Source organism: Penaeus monodon, chromosome 35 (assembly GCF_015228065.2).
Source record: "Penaeus monodon isolate SGIC_2016 chromosome 35, NSTDA_Pmon_1, whole genome shotgun sequence".
In the NCBI taxonomy this organism is placed as follows: Eukaryota; Metazoa; Arthropoda; class Malacostraca; order Decapoda; family Penaeidae; genus Penaeus; species Penaeus monodon.
The window spans coordinates 9,764,343-9,771,842 of NC_051420.1; the positions used below are offsets into that span (position 1 = coordinate 9,764,343).

The following is a 7,500-nucleotide window of genomic DNA, read 5'->3' on the forward strand; positions in this document are numbered from 1 at the left end:
TAATGATTAAAAAAAGATATGATTACAAAATGAGTAAATAATAATAATGATGATAATGATAATGATAATAATAATAATGATGAATGATGATTACGAAAATGATAATAATAATGATGATGATGATGATTACGAAAATGATAATAATAATAATGATGATAATGATAATAATAATAATGATGATGATGATTACGAAAATGATAATAATAATAATGATGATAATGATAATAATAATAATGATGATGATGATTACGAAAATGATAATAATAATAATGATGATAATGATAATGATAATAATAATAATGATGATGTCTGCATACGATTGTGTAGCCTAAGTTCACACTTGCAAAGTGAAAGAGATAGAGAAAAAAAATAAAGATTGGCAACGATTTTTTTCTTTCTTTTTTATTGTTATCTTTATAGATTTTACATTAAAATGGAATGAAATTATCAATACGCACGAATATGATCTTTATGACCACATTTCTCAGTTTTAAAGAATAAGAATATTTGGTATGAGAAGAGAGAAGTGAGAATGGTGTACTGAAGACAAAGTGCATATCTTCGCCCCATTCCTTTTGTTAAGGCTTGGCTTGTGCGTTGCTTTCATAGATTGTGATTGTATGTGCTCTATTTTATTCATTATCTCCTTTCTTTTCTTTTCTTTTGTTGTTTTAGGTTAATGAGATTTCGGAAAAATAATAATTAGAAAATCATCTTTATTGTAATTACTAAGTCTTTATGTAAGCATGTTTACTGTAATTACTAAGTCGTTCTTTCGGTCACTTCATTAACACACGCTCGGCTCCGTTCTTTCAAAACAGGTCAGAGAGCTTGCTGAGTCTCGTAGGGGCATGAGGATCCCTGGACGGTCTTGGTGAAACGGAGGTGTCGAAACCGATGTTCTTGAAGGCGGCTTCGCAGCGCTTCAGCTGCTTGTCCGACATGCTTGGGGCGCGGGAGAAAATGAAGGCGAAGTCTGCGAAGTAGCCTTGACTCACGTCCACGCAGGAGTGAATGCAAGCGAAGTTCTCGTAGTCCGTGTCCAGGATGACGAAAGGCGCCATGAAGGCTGTGAATAGAAGAATCAAGCGTCGTCAGCTCCGTCAACAAGCAGCTCAGTTGCTTTGAAAAAAACAGAGAGCATCCATGCTAGCTACAAGTGCTCTTTGGAAATACTCACATCCCTCGTAGTCGATGGAGAGGTTGGGTTCTCCCAGAGGCATCGGCATGATCTGTCCGTTGCGCCGCATGAGGCTCCCTTCGGCGTTGATGCCGGTGGACTTGGCGGCGAATTTGGTGCCATCTGGAAAGACATTTTCTCATTCGTATACACGAAATGCATCCGTGCTATTAACATGTCAATCGATCAACAATTAAAGGTCTAAGTTCATGACACTTCCTTCTGGAAGTATTATGAACGCGGAGGTTTCTTACCGAAAGAAAATTCGTTGCGCACGCACTGCTGAAGCAGCTGGTATGGGTTCTTTGTGAGCGCGATTTCATACCACACTCCAGCAAACTGAAATATAAAGAACAAGAGTTCAGTGACCGACAATTATCAGTCAAAAAAATACAGATTCATCAAAGAACTCTCCACGCCCGTATGACTCTCCCGCCAAGGCAACGTACCTTAGGATAGTTGGGCTTCTGCGAGTCGAAGAGGGCCTTCTTGTCCACCGCAGGACACTTTCCTGGGACGACGAAGTCGGGGATTTTATCGGCAGCGACCACTGCTACGAGAGCAAGAACTATCAGTGAGCTCTTCATGTTGCCAGGGATTATCTTGTGCTGCTCTGTGCTGCTTCCTTCTGCTTTTGTAGCAGGAGGCTTCCTGGAGGGGGATGCCCAGCACCGACCGCCTCTTTCCCTCCCAATTACTTTGTATACTTAGCAAACACTTATCTACCTTTCCTTGATTACCATTTTGCCTCTTCCGATATAATACATTGCAATGTCCTAGGGACGGAAAAGACTTAGGATCAATAAAAACAACAAAGAAATGCTTTATTTATTACAAAGAAAACAGTGGCACCTAGGAGGAGTTTTCGTAAGTCCGCCCCTTCAAACACCTGCGGTCCCCGCCCTCCGCCGCATCGCGCTAAAAGCCCTAGCCCTTAGCATGCCTTAGCTAGTTGTCGTTCGAAGGAAAACAAGGCAGAAGGAGCACCATGCTGACCGTACTAATTTCTTCTCTCACTCGTGCTGTGGTCTCGGCTGCTCCCGCCCATTCCCGTATTTCCTGGTCCCACGGGAAATGTGCAAATTTGGCCATCCAAGACAACTTCGCCTGTCGCATGGTAAACTCTGTTTATTCACACTTTCCTCATTCGAATTCGTAAACTTTGAACTTGTTCAATAGTTAACATTTTGAAATACAATGTGTGACCATTAGGTGGATTTCCCAACAGGTACCAGGTCGGTGGTATCAGACCTCCATCATCGACAAACCCTTACCAACCGTCACTAGCGTGCATCCACTCCAACTTCGAGTACTCAAGTCTTGGACACGGATTTCCAAGTCACCCAGCTGGCTTAGCCCTTACATCGACTACCTCAGGATGAGGGCAAGATCTACCCTATGACCAAGGACTTCCCAGCTGCACTAACACATGCTCGTTGACTTCCCCACTGGGACGCTTCCGTAATCTCACGCGTGTTTACTGCAAATCACTGTTTCGGTCCTGTGTAACATTTCCATACACAAATGTGCATACATTATGAATGTCTATATATCTGAATAGATTAATATATATATATAATAATTTATTAATATATATTTATTTATATATATATATATATATAGTGTATATATATATATTATATAATATTATATATATATTATATAGATATAGGCTAAGGTAACGCAAATAGGAAGTTCCTAAACATTTATACATATAAAACGCAGTCATGACGCACTTGAGCTCTGATCGGTTGGCATATTATGTATGGTGTGTTTGCATGTATCATATACATGATACACAAATATATGCACATATATATGTTTATGTATGTGTGTGCTTTATATTGCCCTGACCTTTTTGATAATCGCACGATGCATTACAAACTTACACGTCCTTTTCCCACAGCTTTTGGCCGCTCCTTCCAGTGGTCGCCACTGACTACCACACCTACTCCTGCGTTTAGACTCCCTGCATCGCTTCGACAGTTACAAGGCTGAGGTTTTGGCTTTCGCTACTCCCGCACGTCCGCAGACTCCGGGCCGGGCGACCGATAAAGTGCGCAGCCGTGTTCAGGCGCGCCAACGGATCAACGTTTTCTGCGTTCAAGCCAGTCCCCCACGGAGCCCGTCGCGGAATGCGTCTACAGGGCCTGAACAAACCTTTTTCTTTAGGCCTGTTAACCTTGAATATAGAGCGTGTTTTATAACTACGAACAGTTGTAGTATAACCATTGATTACATGTGCAACAGATATAATAAAGGAACAAACAACGGTTGTCATCTTTCTTTAAAAGCTGTAGTTACAACAGGAATGATCTAGGTGAATCCTAAATTCCATTGTTCAGTAAAATCACGTAACACTGAACACGCATACCACAGATGCATTATATATAAGTATTATGATATATAAACACATATGTATTATTATAGTATTTAATGTATATATATATATATATTATATATATTGTGTGTGTGTCTGCGCGTGATATATATTATATGCTTGATTATTATCTACACAAATATAGACATCTATTATGTGGCAAGTGTGTGATATGGCAGGTATATGTATGTCCTACATACATACACCACACACCACACACTATATATATATAGAATATATAATATATATATAATATATATATATATAGATATACATGATTAGGTTAGGCGTGTTAATGTATTAGTCACAAAATATACTCGTATGCCAATTATGTACACCAACATATAAAACAGATAGTTTATAGTAGACAAATAGACAAAAACAAAATCGCACACATGTAAATATATAGTTTTCGACACACGATATCGCGGGGATTTCCAACGGTAACTTTCAGCAGAGCAAAGGGATTTAAACACCAGTTCGCTGTTGCGTAGTCAATGTTACTGACAATTTTTTGATAAAATTGCGTTTCATTGAGAATGATATGGTGATGAAGATACTGTAATACATCGAAAGCTTCAGTTATATCCTTGCATTGGGAAACGTTTTAGTGCTTATTCAACCTCTTCCCCTTCTCACGCAATACCATATCATATTATCGTTCTGTATTATACTCTCCTTGACTAACAGAGTGAAGCTTCTCCTACTAAACACCTATAATGTTTAAAAACCTCTTTACCCATGGCTATGCGTGTAAAGAAAGCCTGTATATGATGTAGGTTAGGATGAAATGAAAACGGTGATTTCGATATAAATGACTCTTGATAATTGATAGTGATGAACATGATTATAATAATGATAGATCATCATCTGGCGTCAAAATTTAGCGGTTCTGACAATCATACCATGCGTTTTATGAAAACTGGCACTCCCGAAAACGGATATTTGGGTTTACATTCAACGTTTATAAAGGTACGGGGGTGAATGAGACTTGTAGATTTCGAACTATATGAAAGGAAACCCCGACACAGTATGAGGGAAATTGGAACGTAAAGTTTTCAAAATCGCTAAGAGTGTCTCTTCAGACGAAACAAGAATGAAACTGATGCATTTAGGTTTATTTGTTTCGTTTAAAAGGAGGAGGTTCGGTTTCTTTTCGTATTGTGGCTGTTTCATTTCATTTTTGTTTATGCGCCATTGTGCTTGTTTATGTCCCATATAAATATAAAGTCATCACTTAGTAAAATCTAAATTCTTCCAGCCCTTTTCAGTAAAACGTATACATAAGAAGCACGGAAACTCTCTCTCCTCTCTTCTCTCCTTACACACACCCACACCACACAATCACCACACATTTACACATTCACTCACTTCACCACATACCACACACCCACACACCACTCATTCACCACATATCACTGCACTCACGTCACACATACCACACAATACACATACTCACCACGCTTATGATGCTTGTACCTGTGAGAACTACTGTGTGACCCGTCCCTTCGTAGAATACTATGAAGTTGACGCCGTATTCCCCAACGGTATTTCTTAAAGGAAAAATGAAATGGAAATTTGTCCGTGAGTGCTTATGTGTCCCGCTTTTATTTAGGTGCCTGCTCCATATATATTATATAATATATATATATATATATTATATATAGTATATATAGTGTGTGTGTGTGTGTGTGTGTTGTGTGTGTGTGTGTGTGTGTGTGTGTGTGTATGCTATATGGTATGTATGTATAGCAAACAATATATATGGTCAGCTCCTTTAGGCCTGCACAACAAGTATTCTGATTTGAAGGTACCGAATTATTAATCATTAAACTATATTCAATGAATCAAAATGCTACCTGCACCACTCTTTCTTTTACATATCATGTTTATATTACTGTAAGAAAATCAGAGACTCTTTATTTGCTATTTTAGTTTAAATGGTGAGGTATTCATGAATGTATAAAACTTAAATTAAATCACTTAATGATTTAACTGTACTAAAATTATGGGAAAACAAACTATTCAACCCAACGACAGTTATTATTTACACTAGCAACTATAACCCCTTTTTTCATCACTGTTCGCTTTTTTCCTTTATTTTTTTTTCTTTCTTTCTTCTTTCTTTATATTTTTTTTTTTTTTTTTTAGTCTGTACGATCCATCTCTCCCACGTGCAAGGTCTCCTGCCCAAGACCATTCGGTCCCAGGTGAACAGCAGCTTTCCCGGAACAAACAATGGCCTGATCACGGGTTTCATGGCTAGTACTGCAACCTTGATGTAGTTTTATACATAGGCCATTGAGTCTATCGGTTTGGCCTTGACTGAGAGTTCTGTGTTCTCTTTTCTCACTTGTTCTTTTCATAGCGTACAGTTATAGTATGGTATATATATGGGTGTGTATGTAATATATATATATATATAGTATATATATTATATTCTAGTATATTTATAATATTATGTATGTATGTGCACATATATGTGTGTATATATATATATATATATATATATATATATATATATATATCGTATATATATATATAGTATAGATTATATAATGATGTGTGGTGTGTATATATATGTGCGTGTTTGGTATTTATATATGTCTATATATATATATATATATATATAATATATATATAATATATATATATATATATGTGTGTGTGTGTGTGTGTGTGTGTGTGTGTGTGTGTGTGTGTGTTATAAATAGATATAAAGATATGAATATAGATTAAAAATATAGTATATATACATATAATAATATATATATATAATAGTTATATATATATATATATATAGATATATATGTATCTCCCAATGTGTGTGTGTTGTATATTTATGGTATCATATCTATATATCTCTATCTTCTATCTATTCTATCTATCTACTATTCTCTAATATCTATCTACTCTTATATCTATTATACCATATACATCTATATTCACAATGTGTGTATATATAAACATACATATATAGGTATGTATACAGTGTGTTGTGTTGTTGTGTGTGTGTGTGAGTGGTGTGTGGTGTGTGTTTTTTATATATTATAAGCATAATAATCTATATAGAATATATATATAATATATTATATATCTATCTATATAGTATATATATTATACATACATATATTGGCATATGTTATGTGCGTGTGTGTATCATAAATATATACTTATATAATCCTTAGTGAAGTTTCTTTGTTTAACCTCATGCTCCGTCCCTTTACCACATTTCCTTCTTGGTTTCGCAGTTTTGCATGGGCGTATTTTTTTCTTCTTTTTTCAATGTTTACATGTTTACTGACTTCCTGGGAGCAATATGTCCACGTAAGCTGCAAGTTTCTTTTCACCTCCTTATTCGGCGATGCTCTCTAAATAACACTTGTTTAGGTGAGTGACATTTATTTATATAATATATAAGTTGGTGTGTGTGTATAGATAGATAGATAGATAGATAGATGTACATATGTATGTGTATATATATTCATATATATGTATGTACATATATATGTGTATATATATATAATAAATATATATATATATATATATATATATATATTATATATATATATATATATATATGAACACACACTTACACATACTCGTACAGTGTATATTTCACCAATCCACCTCTGGCGCTTAATAATTTGTGATGACGTAATTCCCATACCCGTGGCACATGAATGAGGTGGTAGAAATTCAAAATCGAATCCAACTAATAATTAACTCATGACCACGGATTTTCGTTCCAATTTTCCTGAAGCTAAAACTTCGGGCAAGGATAAGTCATGTCCTTAGAGATCTTCAATTTGTTATTCATCTGTCGAGTAATACTACACAGTTCGATTCTCCCAGAGGAGTTCAGCATTCATTTTCCTTCGTTAGTTGAAGCATGCTGTCTGTACTGTCAGAAATGCATATCAGCACTCACGTTAATGGA

General features: G+C 36.0%; 1 pseudogene; it reads right to left on the bottom strand.

Moving 5' to 3' along the window:
* Positions 1 to 747: 747 nt before the first annotated feature.
* LOC119595049 lies at positions 748 to 1,778 on the bottom strand (annotated as a pseudogene).
* Positions 1,779 to 7,500: the final 5,722 nt, after the last annotated feature.